The sequence below is a fragment of the Sciurus carolinensis genome, chromosome 18, assembly GCF_902686445.1.
Source record: "Sciurus carolinensis chromosome 18, mSciCar1.2, whole genome shotgun sequence".
NCBI classification, from domain to species: Eukaryota; Metazoa; Chordata; class Mammalia; order Rodentia; family Sciuridae; genus Sciurus; species Sciurus carolinensis.
In genome coordinates this window covers 18485164-18499180 of record NC_062230.1, presented here as the reverse complement: position 1 = coordinate 18499180, position 14017 = coordinate 18485164, and the positions used below count along the sequence as shown (strand labels likewise).

General features: G+C 34.6%; 1 pseudogene; it reads right to left on the bottom strand.

The window, feature by feature from the left end:
• Positions 1-2529: 2529 nt before the first annotated feature.
• Positions 2530-13751, bottom strand: LOC124969925 (maspardin-like; annotated as a pseudogene).
• Between the last annotated feature and the right edge of the window lie 266 nt (positions 13752-14017).

Below are 14017 nucleotides of genomic sequence, written 5' to 3'. Positions count from 1 at the left end.
GTTTGGGGTGATTCGTTCCCTTGCTTTTTCATGTTATTTATATATCTACCCATCTAACAATATGAATCTACCTTCATTTTACCCTGTGGACTTATAGTGTCCCTGAATGTTTCCAGTACTTCACCATTTAGGGGGAGACAAATAATAACAACCAATGCAAACAAGTTACAGCATTAAACCAAACAGTTTGGGCCATAATGTCTACAATATCATGATAAACAGAAATGATATGATCAATTATTGCCTACAACAAAAACAGTAAGTTTGCAAAAGGGGTTGCAATTTTGAATGCTGGTCTGGAAGAGAATAAAAGCAATATAGGATGTGATTATTATGAGGGAGGAGAAGAGAAGGTAGAAGTAAAAAATTGAAGGAAAAGAGAAATATAATCAAGGGAAACAGATGAGTGAGAGTATATATATATATATATATATATATATATATAAAGTAAAAATTTTTTAAATTAAAAATAAAATGAATACAAAACAAAACAAATATACTAATCGAACATTCTAGTTCTCAAAAAACTCATCCATAAAATGTAACTCATTTCAAAAATGCTAGAAATGGGAAAAAAACAAAAATGAATATGTACAAATGTCCATGAACCATTAAGGTCACAATTAAACAGAGAAAAGAAAAGGGGGAAAAAGATATCAATGAAAAAAAAATTGTTTCTGTTGGAGTTCAAAAAATTCTCAGCTTCCCTTCTCAGCAGTGTTAGGTGGGGTTATATGGAGTATGATGCTCACTCCATCCTCAGGGTGGGATTGCTTGAGTGAGAGAGTTAATCTCATAGGTGAAACTCCTAGGTGGGGGTTTAGGCGTAGGTAGGCTCCATGCACTTTGATTGATGACAATTGGTCTAGAAATTTAATTTGTCTTTTTTTAAATTTTGTTTTAATTAGTTATACATGGAAGTAGAATGCATTTTGACACATCACACATAAATGGAGTATAACTTTTCATTCATCTGGTACATGATGTAGAGTTACACAGCTCATGTAATCATATAAGCACATAGGGTAATAATGTCTGATTCCTTCTAGTATCATTTCTACACACATGCCCCCTCTCCTCCCTTCACTCCCCTCTGTCTAGTCCAAAATACCTCTATCCCCCACATTGTGAATTAGCATCTGTATATTAGAGAAAACATTCGGTCTTTGGTTCTTTGGGATTCATTTATTTTCTTTAGCATAATATTCTCTAGTTCCATCCATTTATCAGTAAATGCCCTAATATCATTCTTCTTTAAGGCTGAATAATATTCCATTGGGTATATATATACCACAGTTTCTTTATCTATTCACCCATTGAAGGGCATCTAAGTTGGTTCCATAGTTTAGCTTTCATGAATTGAGCTGCTATAAACATTGATATGGGTGCATCATTGTAGTATGTTGATTTTAAGTCCTTTTGGTATAAATTGAGAAGTGAGATAACTGGGTCAAATGGTTGTTCCATTCCAACTTTACTGAGGACTCTCCATACTGCTTTCCCTAATGGTTGCACCAATTTGCAGTCCCATAATCACTGTTTGAGTGTACCCTTCTCCTCACATCTTCACCAACATTTATTGTTGCTTGTTTTCTTGATGATTGCCATTCTGACTGGAGTGAGATGGACCCTCAGTGTAGTTTTGATTTGAATTTCTCTAATTGCAAGAGATGTTGACCATTTTTTAATATACTTGTTGATCAATTGTATTTCTTCTTCTATGAAGTGTCAGTTCAGTTTCTTTGCCTACTTATTGATTGGGCTATTTGTTTTTTTCATGTTAAGTTTTTGAGTTCTTTATATATCCTGGAGATTAATGCTATATGTGAGATGTATGTGGTAAAGTTTTTTTCTCATTCTGTAGGCTCTCTCTTCATATTATGGATTATTTTCTTTGCTGCGAAGAAGTTTTTTAGTTTGATTCCATTCCATTTATTGATTTTTTTCATTAAAACTGAATTTTTATTCCAAGAGAATGCAATGTCTAGGAAGAAAATAGCTAACACTTGAAATAATCCGTTTAACTGGAAATTAAAATTAGTTGATTTGCCAGAGAGCTAACAGCAGTTTGCCAACATTAGTACTCTAATAACTATTATGCCAAGAAAGCATAATAATGAGTGTCCTTTTGATACACAATCAGGATGCATACATTTACAGAAAAAAACATAAAAACCAAGAAGATAGGAAATGAAAAAACAAACCCCACAGAATCCCAAACCTCAGAAATTAGTATTCACTTAACACAGTGGTAAAGATTTGATTATAAAATTTTTACAAGTTTTTTAAATGGGAGTCTTCAAATTACATTTTCAATTTCAAAAACTAAAAAAACCAAAGTGGGGACTGTTAGTTACACTGTCATAGAAGAGCTGCTGCCTGTCAAGATGACAATCAGTCTTACTTCCAAAATACAGTGAGAACTGATGAGATTGGTGAACCTGAAGGAAGAGGCTGACTGGCAGTGCTGATGCCACTGATTGTATAAAAACACACTGGGTCGCCTCACAGTAACAGCAAAAGCCACATCTACTGCTCCTCCTGGCTGATGCTGAGGTTGCCTTTCTGCACCTCAAGCTTCTTAGCACTGACCATAGATCAGCCAATGGCAGCATACTTGGTTCCATGTAACTGCAGCAACTGTATCTGTACATAAAGATTCACCTCTGCATTTCTACACAGGTAGGGGAATTTGCCTCTGATTTTAAGGTAAACTCTCTGGGTTTTGGGATAGTTTCTACATTTCTTCAGTTGAAAGTGCACTCTGGTAAAATCATTCATAAAATGTTTGTAGGAATGTCCCAAATTTTATGAGGTTCCACATAAGAATTCTGACAATTCAGGGTAGTCTTGAAGCCAGTTACTCTGATGCAAACTTTCCAACTTGTCCACCATGCAGACAATGGCATCAACCACCATTGGGTCCTCTGGGTCAGAGGAAAAGTTTCCAACAACTCTTTCTTTGAGTATAAATGCTGTCATTGGTCAAAAGCTGTTTGCAGTCCAAGTTTGGTCAAAGGTAGGTGTGTCACTGAAGGAATTGCAGAGGATGAGGGAATAGAATCTAGGAAATTTGTGAGTGTATTCAGCAAACTTTTGGGTCAAAAGCCTCCCAAAGAAGCTCCAAATAGATTAACTTTATCCAATTGTAAATGATCTAAAATTTTTCTAAATTCATCATAGAATTCAAAATGGTCCCAATAAACTAGATACAGAAAAGCTATAATCCAATAGCCCTCTTCACTCAAAGCCAAAATCTGCTGGAAAACTACATTTGAAGTTCTACTGACAGTGGGAAGAAATATGAGAGGACAACTGAAACTTCTGGGGCCTACATTATAGAGCAATATTTTACCTATATTTTACTGTCATCATAATCTATGAAAATCTTTTCAAGGAGAACTGTACTTCTAAACCAGTTATAATCAGGAGAGACTTTATCTCTCCCATGATTAGCTGAAATGAGGCTAACCCTGCCATGGTCACCCCCACATCACTTTTTCTCCTGCTGCAGGCAGCTGTTCGCTCCTATTCCAGTTTAGATGGAAGTGGCCAGGCACCTACGGTCAGAGCACCAAGGACCCGCAGACAAAACTGGCAGAGTAGCTCTGGGTCCAGGCATCCAGGTGGTGGGGCACAAAACCTAGAGAGCCCAGGAGTTGCATTCCCTCCTCTGGAGCTATGTACTAAGCAGGCATGAGCCTCCTGTTTCCAGGCTGGTAGTAGGGCCCCATTTTCTGATTCTTGATTTTACCTCTTGTGCTTTAGGGGCCTTGTTAAGGAAGTCAGGTCCTAGGCTGACATGGTGAAGATTTGGGCCTACTTCTTCTTCTTGTAGGTGTAGGGTCTCTGTTCTTGTGCCTAAGTCTTTTTTTTTTTTTTTTTTTTGCGGTACTGGGGATTGAACCCAGGGCCTCGTGTTTGCAAGGCAAGTGCCTAAGTCTTTGATCCACAGTGAGTTGAGTTTCTTGAAGGGTGAGAGATAAAGGTCTAATTTCATTTTGTTACATGCGGCTTTCTATTTTTCTCAGCACCATTTGTTGAATAGGCTATCTTTTCTCAAGTGAAAGTTTTTGGCACCTTTGTCTAGTATGAGATAATTGTTTTTATGTGGGTTTGTCTGTTTCTTCTATTCTCTACCATTGGTCTATGTGTCTGTTTTGGTGCCAGTACCATGCTGTTTTTATTACTATAGCTCTATAATATCATTTGAGGTCTGGTATTGGGATGCCTTCTGCTTTACTTTTCTTTCTAAGGATTGCTTGGGCTATTGTGGGTTTCTCAGTTTTCAATGAATTTCATGATTGCTTTTTCTAGTTCTATGAAGAATGTCATTGGGATTTTAATAGGAAGTGCATCAAATCTGTATAATGCTTTTGGTGGTATAGCCATTTTGACAATATTAATCTTGCCTATCCAGGATCATGGGAGGTCTTTTCATCTTCTAAGCTCTCATTTAATTTCTTTCTTTAGTGTTCTGTAGTTTTCATTGTAAAGGTTGTTCACTTCTTTTGTTAGATTGATTCCCAAGTATTTTGTTTTATTTATTTTTTTTGAAGCTACTGTGAATGGGGTAGTTTTCCTAATTTCTATTTCAGTGGATTCATTACTAATGTATAGGGACATGTTTGATTTATGGGTATTGATTTTATATTCTGCTACTTTACTGAATTCATTTATTAGTTCTAGAAGTTTTTTGGTGGAATTTTTTGGCTCTTCTAAATGTAGAATCATGTCATTGACAAATAGTGATAGCTTGAGTTCTTCTTTACCTATCTGTGTGCCTTTAATTTCTTTCTTCTAATGGCTCTGACTAGAGTTTCAAGGACAATGTTGAATAAAAGTGGTGAAAGAGGGAACTGAACAGACACTTCACAGAAGAAGATATACAATAGATCAACAGTGAGTTGAGTTCATGCAGGGTGAAAGATAAAGGTTTAATTTCATTTTGTTACATGTGGCTTTCCATTTTTTCCCAGTACCATTTGTTGTATAAGCTATTTTTTCTCCAGGGAAAGTTTTTGGCACCTTTGTCTAGTATGAGATAATTGTTTTTATGTGGGTTTGTATCTGTATCATCTATTCTGTACCATTGGTCTACATGTCTGTTTTGGTGCCAACACCATGCTGTTTTTATTACTATAACTCTGTAGTTTAGTTTTAGGTGTGGTATTGGGATGCCTCCTACTTCTCTTTTCTTGCTAAGGATTGCTTTGGTTGTTCTGGGTCTCTTAGTTTTCCACATGAATTTCATGATTATTTTTCTAGTTCTATGAAAAACATCATTGGGATTTAATAGGCATCACAACAAATCTGTATAATGCTTTTGGTAGTATGGTCATTTTGACAATATTAATCCTGCCTATCCAGGATCATGGGAGGTCTTTCCAACTTCTAAGGTCTTCTTCAACTGCTTTTTTTAGTATTCTGTAGTTTTCATTGCAGAGGGTCTTTCTCCTCTTTTGTTAGATTGATTCCCAAGTTTTGTTTTGCTTTTTTTTTTTAGGCAATTTTGAATGGGGTAGTGGTCCTTATTTCTCTTTCAGTGGATTCACTACTGATGTATAGGAATGCATTTGATTTATGAGTATTGATTTTATATCCTGCTACTTTGATGAATTCATTTATTAGTTCTAGAAGATTTTTGGTGGAATTTTTTTGCATCTTCCAAATAGTGATAATTTGAGTTCTTCTTTACCTATTTCTATACATTTAATTTCTCTTTTCTGTCTAATTGCTCTGACTAGAGATTCAAGGACAATGTTGAATAAAAGTGATGAAAGAGGGCATCCTTGTCTTGTTCCAGTTTTTAGAGGGAATGCTTTCAATTTTCCTCCATTTAGAATTAAGTCGGCCTTGGGTTTAGCATATATGGCTTTTATGATGTTGAGGTAAGTTCCTACTAACCCTATTTTTTCTAGTGTTTTGAACATGAACTGGTGTTCTATGTTGTCAAATACTTTTTCTGCATCTACTGAGATGATCATGTGATTCTTCTTTTTAAGTCTATTGATATGATATGATGAATTATATTTATTGATTTTTGTATGTTGAAACAACTCTGCATCCCTGGGATGGACTTCACTTGATCATAGTGCACTATCTTGTTAATATGTTTTCAAATGCGAGTTTTCAGAATTTTATTGAGAATTTTTGCATCTACATTCATCAGGGATATTGTTCTGAAGATTTCTTTCCTTGAAGCATCTTTGTCTGGTTTTGGTATCAGGGTGATATTAGCCTCATGGAATGAGTTTGGAAGGGATCCCTCCTTTTCTATTTCATGGAATAATTTGAGGAGTATTGGTGTTAATTCTTCTTTGAAGGTCTTGTAGAACTCAGCTGAGAATTTGTCTGGTCCTGGGCTTTCCTTAGTTGTTAGGCTTTTAATGGAGTTTTCTATTCATTACTTGAAATTTTTCTGTTTAAATCATGTATGATATCCTCATTCATTTTAGGTAGGTCAGATGTCTCTAGAAATTTGTCCATGTCTTCAATATTTTCCTTTCTTGTTTGTTTTGAATTTGTTTTTTTTTTAATTTTAGTTTTATAGACTGCATTCTGATTCATTGCACACAAATGAGCTACCACTTTTCACTTATAAGTTTGTACATGACGTAGATTCACAGCATTCGTGTAATCACACGTGTACATAGGGTAATGATGTCTATCATTGCACTATCTTTCTCCAATATTTTCTACTTTATTAGAGTATACATTTTCATAATAGTTTCTAATTATCTTCTGCATTTCAGTTGTGTTCACTGTGATATTTCCTTTTTCATTGCATATTTTAGTAATTTGTGTTTTCTCTCTTTTTCTGTTTGTTAGTGTGGCTAGTGGTTTATCAATTTTATTGATTTTTCCAAAGAACCAACCTTTTGTTTTGTCAATTTTTTCAATTGTTTCTTTAGTTTCAATTTCCATGATTTCGGCTCTGATTTTAATTATTTCCTGTCTTCTACTGTTTTTGGTGTTGATTTGTTCTTTATCTAGGATTTTGGGATGTAATATTAGGTCACTTATTTGTTAACCTTTTACCGTTTTAATAAATGAGTTCATTGCAATGAACTTTCCTCTTAGTACTGCCTCCATAGTGTCCCAGAGATTTTGGTCTGTTGCATTGGTGTTCTCTATTACCTCTAAGTATTTTTTCATTTCCTACTTGATTTCCTCTACTATCCATTCATCATCCAATGGTGTATTATTTAGTCTCCATGTGGTAAATAGCTTCTGATTTTTTGGGTTGATTTTTAATATCAGTCCATTATGATCTGATAGAATACAGGGTATTATCTCCATTTTTTTTTGTATTTACTTAGCGTTGCTTTGTGGCATAAGATATGGTCTATTTTAGAGAAGAATTCATGTGCAACCACAAAAAAAGTGTATTGATTTGTGGAAGGATTCAATAGTCTGTATATGTCTGTTAAGTCTAAATCATTGATTGTATTATTTAGTTCAATAGTTTTCTTTAGTTTTTGTTTAGAAAACTAAATAAACTTTTACATTGCTGGTGGAGTTGCAAATTGGTACAGCCACTCAGGAAAGCAGTGTGGAGAATCCTCAGAAAACTTGGAATGGACTCACATTTGACCCAGTTCTCCCACTCTTTGGTTTATACCCAAAGACTTAAAATCAGCATACTATAGAAACGCAGTCACATCAATGTTTATAGCAGCACAATTCACAATAGCTAGATTGTGAAACCAACCTAGATGCTCTTCAACAGAAGAATGAATAAAGAAACTGTGGTATATATACACAATGGAATATTAGTCATAAAGAAGAAGAATATTATGGCATTTGCAGATAAATGAATGGTTTGAGAATATTATGCTAAGCGAAATAAGCGAATTCCAAAAAACCAAAGGCTGAATGTTTTCCTCAATAAGTGGATGATGATATATAATGGGACTGGGGAGGGTGGGGAGTGAGAAAAGAATGGAGGAACTTTAGATTATGTAGAAGGAAATGAGAGGGAGAGGGGTATGAAAAATCATTGAATGAGACAGACATCATTACCCTATGTACATGTATGATTACACAAATGGTATGAATCTACATCATGTACCACCATAGAAACAGAATGATGTACCCCATTTGTGTATGATGAATCAAAATGCAGTCTGTAAAAAATAAAAAAAATAAATGAATAAATAAAATTTAAAATTTTTTGGTTTATTTCTGGCTTTTAATTTGATTTGGTTTCTCTTTTGATTATTACTTTAGTGTAGTTCCTCCCTTTGCTGGTTTTCACTTTTTTTTTTCCACTTTTCCCCCATGGAATATTTTGTTGAGAATGTCATGCAGGGTATTTGTGAGTTTTTTAACTTTTGTTTATCATGGAAGGTTTTTATTTCATCTTCAAATCTGAAACTTAATTTCACTGCAAAAATTCTTCATTGACATCCACTTTCTTTCAGAGTTTGAAATATGTTTTAACATGACCTCCTAACTTTGAGGGTATGGGTTGAGAAGTCAGTTGAGATCCAGGCTGGTTTTCCCCTATACATATTTGCTTTTTTCCTCTCATGGCCTTTAAGATTTTATCCTTATTCTGTATTTTAGTCATTTTTATTATAATGTGTCTTGGTGTACATTTGAGATCCTGAAAGCCTCCTGTATTTGATTTTCCATTTTATTCTTTAGGTCTGGGAAATTTTCTAATATCATGGCATTGAAAAGACTATGAATTCCTTTGGTTTGTATCTCTGCTCCTTCTTCTATCCCAATAACTCAAGTTTGGTATTTTCATGTTATCCCATTCTTGGTAGTTCTGCTCATGAATTCTTACCATCTTCTCTGCATGGTTGATTTTATTTTCAAATTTTATCTTTATTGTCTGAGGTTCTGTCTTCCAAATGGTCTAGTATGTTGGTGATGCTTTTCATTGAATTTATAATTTGATTTATTGATGTCAAGGATTTGTTTTTGTTTTTAACAATCTCTGATTCTTTATTGAAGTGATCTTTCATTTCCTGTGTTTTGAGTTCACTCTTTATACCATCCTTTACTTCACAGATCAGTTTAACTATGTATGTATAACTTCATTTTGTTACATGTGGTTTCCAATTTTCCCAGCACCATTTGTTGAATAGGTTATCTTTTCTCATGTGAAAGTTTTTGGCACCTTTGTCTAGTATGAGATAACTCTATTTATGTGGGTTTGTCTCTATGTCTTCTATTCTGTACCATTGGTCTATGTGTCTGTTTCGGTGCCAATACCATGCTGTTTTTATACTATAGCTCTGTAATTTAGTTTGAGTCTGGAATTGGGGTGCTTCCTGCTTCACTTTCCTTGCTAAGGATTTCGTTGGCTATTCTGGGTCTTTTAGTTTTCCAAATGAATTTCATGATTATTTTTCTAGTTCTATGAAAAACATCATTGGAATTTTAATAGGAATTGCATCAAATCTGTATAATGCTTTTGGTAGTATGGCTAATTTGACAATATTAATTCTGCCTATCCAAGATCATGGGAGGTCTTTCCATCTTCTAAGGTCTTCTTCAACTTCTTTTTTTAATGTTCTGTAGTTTCCATTGCAGAGGTCATTCACCTCTTTTGTTAGATTGATTTCCAAGTGTTTTATTTTATTTTTCTGAGGTAATTGTGAATGGAGTAGTGTTCTTTATTTCTCTTTCATTGGATTCATTACTGATGCAACAAATGAATGGATAAAGAAAATGTGATACATATATATGTATATACATATATGGTGGAATGTTACTCAGCTTTAAAGAAATTAAAATTTAATGAAATTCTAGCATTTGGCAGTAAATGAGTGGAATTAGAGAATATCATGCTACATGAAATAAGTCAAAACCAAAAAACCAAAGGCCAAATGTTTTCTCTGATATGTAAAAGCTAATTCACAATGGGGGTGGGCATAGGGAATAATAGAGTTACTTTCTATTAGGTAGAAGGGAGTGAAGGGAAGGTAAGGGTTATGGGGGAATAAATGATAGTAGAGTGAAAAAGATTACCTCATTTACATGTATGACTGCATGACCAATGTAATTCTGCAATATGCATAATCAGAAAAATGAGAGATTACACTCCATTTATGTATGATCTATCAAAATGTATATATGCATTCTACTGTCATGTACAACTAATTAGAACAAATAAAATAAAAATTTTTTAAAAATAAAGTCCACTATTAAAAGTTACTATAAATCAGGCAGCAACAGGAGAAGAAGAGCTGGTGAAACATCGTGGTTGTCTAGTATTAGAATTCCTCTATTACCAGGAGCTATGTGCCTGAGATCAAGGTCAGAGCTGATAGGAGTCTTGCACAGATCTTCCTCATGCAGGGCATTGCCACAGCAGCTAAGCATCCTGTACTCTTACACAGAAACATTCCCAGGTATTAGGCATGCCACAGCCATGAGGTCATCAGAGACTCCCAACCTCAGTCACTGTTCTCCCATTCTCTGTCACTGCTCTCCACACTTTATAATAAGTAACACTAGAAAAACTGGATATTCACATTAGAAGAATATAGTTAGGTCCCTATTTTTCACCCTGCACAGAATTCAAATCAAAAACCCTGAAACTGCTAGAAGAAAACTTCAAGTCAACATCCCATCATACAGGTGCAGACATTGACTTCCTCTACAAGACCCTTAAAGCTCAAGAAATAAAACTAAAAATAAATAGGTGGAGGTCATTAGATTAAATAATTTCTGCACAGTAAAGGAAATGAGTAGGAGAGTGAAGAGAGAGCCTACAGTTTGGGAGAAAATCTTTACCAGCTACTGCTCTAACAAGAGATTAATATCCAGAATACATAAAGAACTAAAAACAAATAAAAATAAAAATAACCTCAATGCCAAAAAAACGTAGTCCAATTAATATGGGCAAAAGAACTAAACGGAAACTTCTCAAAAGAAAAAACACAAGTCAGTCACAGTGGCACATGCTTGTAATCCCAGTAGCTCGGGGGGCTTAGGCAGGAGAATCCCAAGTTCAAAGCCAGGCTCAGCAACTTAGAGAAGCTCTAAGCAACTTAGCAAGATCCTGTCTCAAAAAATATAAACAAAAACACTGGGCATGTGGCTCAGTGGGTAATCACTTCTAGGTTCAATCCCTCATATGAAAGAAGAAAGGAAAGAATGGGAAAAAAGGAAGGAAGGAAAGAATGGGAAAAAAGGAAGGAAGGAAGGAAGGAAGGAAGGAAGGAAGGAAGGAAGAAAGGAAGGGAGGGAGGGAGGGAGGAAGGGAGGGAGGGAGGGAGGGAGGAAAGGAAGGAAAGAAAGAGAAAAAAGAACAAAAAAGAAAGAAAGAAAGAAAGAAAGAAAGAAAGAAAGAAAGAAAGAAAGAGAAAAGGAAAGGAAAGGAAAGGAAAGGAAAGGAAAGGAAAGGAAAGGAAAGGAAAGGAAAGGAAAGGAAAGGAAAGGAAAGGAAAGGAAAAAAGAAAAGCAAGACAAATGTCCAGGAAATATATGAAAAAATGTTTAGCATTTCTAGCAATTAGGGAATGCAAATCAAAACTCCACTAAGATCTCATCTCACTCTAGTCAGAATGGCAATTATCAAGAATGCAAATAATAATGCTGGTGTGGATTTAGGGGAAAAGGTACACTTTTGCATTGTTGGTGGACTGCCAATTAGTACAAGCACTATGCAAAGCAGTGTGGAAGTTCCTCAAAAATCTAGGAATGGAACAAAATATAACCCAGTTATTCCACTCCTCAGTGTCTATTCAAAAGATCTAAAATTAACATACTATAGCAAGACAGCCACTACAACATTTATAGCAGCATGATTCACAATACCCAAATTATGGAATCAATCTAGATGCCCTTCAACAGGTGAATGGATTAAGAAAATGTGGTCTGTACACACAATGGAGTTTTATTCATCCACAAAGAAGAATTAAATAATGGAATTTGCCTGTAAATGGATGAAATGAAGAAAATCATGGTAAGTAAAATAAGCCAGACTCAAAAAATCAAAGGTTGAATGTTTTCTCTCATGTGGAAGCAAGAGCAAAATAATGGAAAGAAGGCAGTGGTGGAGAGAAGTCTATGTCATAAAGATACAGGAAAGATCAGCACAGTAGATGTACGAGAACGAGAAGGAGAAAGGAAGGGAAAGGCAAAGATAAGGGCATGAACAAAATCATCTTATATTCATATATAATGATATCAAAGGAAATTTCACTTTTATGTATATGTAGAAGAAAGGAAGTTTAATAGAGGAGGGATAATAGGTGGAGGAAGCAGAGGAAAAAAAAGGGGGGGAACAGTGCTTGAAATCAAATTCTTTGCATTTACAATTTTGCCAAAATGAACCCAATTACTATCTGTAATTATGATGCTGTGATTAAAAAAATTTAAAACTAAAAAATGTTCAGAGATAAAGTTATTAGATTGTGATTGCTATAATCTAACTGGTGGATGAATCCACTGATAGGGATTAACTGGGTGGCAACTGAGGGCAGGTATGGTACGACTGGAGGAGATAAGGGTATCTCTTTGGGGTTTGTATCTTGTTCCTGATGAGTGGAAATCTCTCTGCTTCCTGATTACCATGTCTGGAATGCTTTCCTCCTCGATACCTTTCTGCCATTATTTCCTGCCTTACTTCAGGCCCAGAACAATGGAATCAGTCATCTAGAAACTGAGACCTCTGAAACTGAGAGCACCAAATAAAATTTTCCTCCTCTAGAAAGTAATCTTAAGTAAATTTTAGAATTTTCAGTGTATTATTTAATTTCAAGAAGTTAAAATGATTCTTTTATAATCTTGTTGATTTCTGATAGCATTCAAGGAATTAGCTCTGTATTTTTGTACACTCAAAACCTTTCTTTGTACCCTAAAATATCAACTATTTTAGAGAACATTTCATGTGCCACTGAGGAGAAAGTGAATTGTCAATGAATAAACAATTCTAAAGATGTTTATTAGGTCCATTTGTTAATTGTATTTTATAATTCTGAAGTCTAATTAATTTATGTATGGATGATCTATCTTATGAGAGATATGGGTTGAAATAACCCAGTATTATTACATTGTGGTCTATTGAATTCTTTATATTGTTTTACATATGTAGGCACTCCAATGTTAGGGCTTAAATATTTACAATTAAATATTGCTGGTGATTCCTTTAACCAGTATGAATTGAACTTCTTTTTCTCTTCTGATTAATATTGACTTGAAGTCTACCTTGCCCAATATAAGAGCAACGACCTCTGCTGGTTTTCAGTCTCTGTTTACAAGGAATGTCTTTCTCCATCCTTTCACCTTCAGTCTGTGGATGTCTTGCCTACAAGGTGAGTCTTTTGTAAAGAACATGTGGTTCAGTCTTGTTTTTTAATTCATTCGCCTATTCTGTATTTATTGATTGGAAAGCTTAAACAATTAACTTCATTGTTATTACAGAGAGATGATTTTTATTTCCTGCTATTTTGATCTACTTCTAATGCTTAATTCAGACTTGATTCTCCTTTAATTGACTACACTGGTTCTAATATTTATTTTTCATTTCCTCTGCATGAAATATTTCATCGAGTATGTTTTGTAGTACAGGCTTAGTGGTTGTGAATTATGTTAGCATCTGCTTACCATGTTAAAGTTTTTATTTCATCTTTAATTATGAAGGACAGCTGTGCATATAATAATCTTGGTCAATGCCTTTTCATTCAGGACTTGGTATATTATTCCACTCCCTCCTGGCTTTTAAGGTCTGGGCTATAGAATCAGTTGAAATCTTAATTGACTTACCTCTTACTGTGAACAGTCATTTTTCTCTTGAGGCATTTAAAATCCTATACTTATTTTTAGGAAGTTTAATTATAATGTGTCTTGGAGAAGACTTTGATTTTGCCTATTTGAGGTTCTAAATACCTCTTTTATTTGGGTTTCCATATTGTTTCTAAGGTTTGGAAAATTTTCTGACTTTATTTCATTGAAAAACTTGTGAACTTCTTTAGTTTGAATTTCAGTGTCTTCATCTATGCCAATGATTTTTACATTTGGTATCTTAATGTTATCCTAGATTTCTGGGATA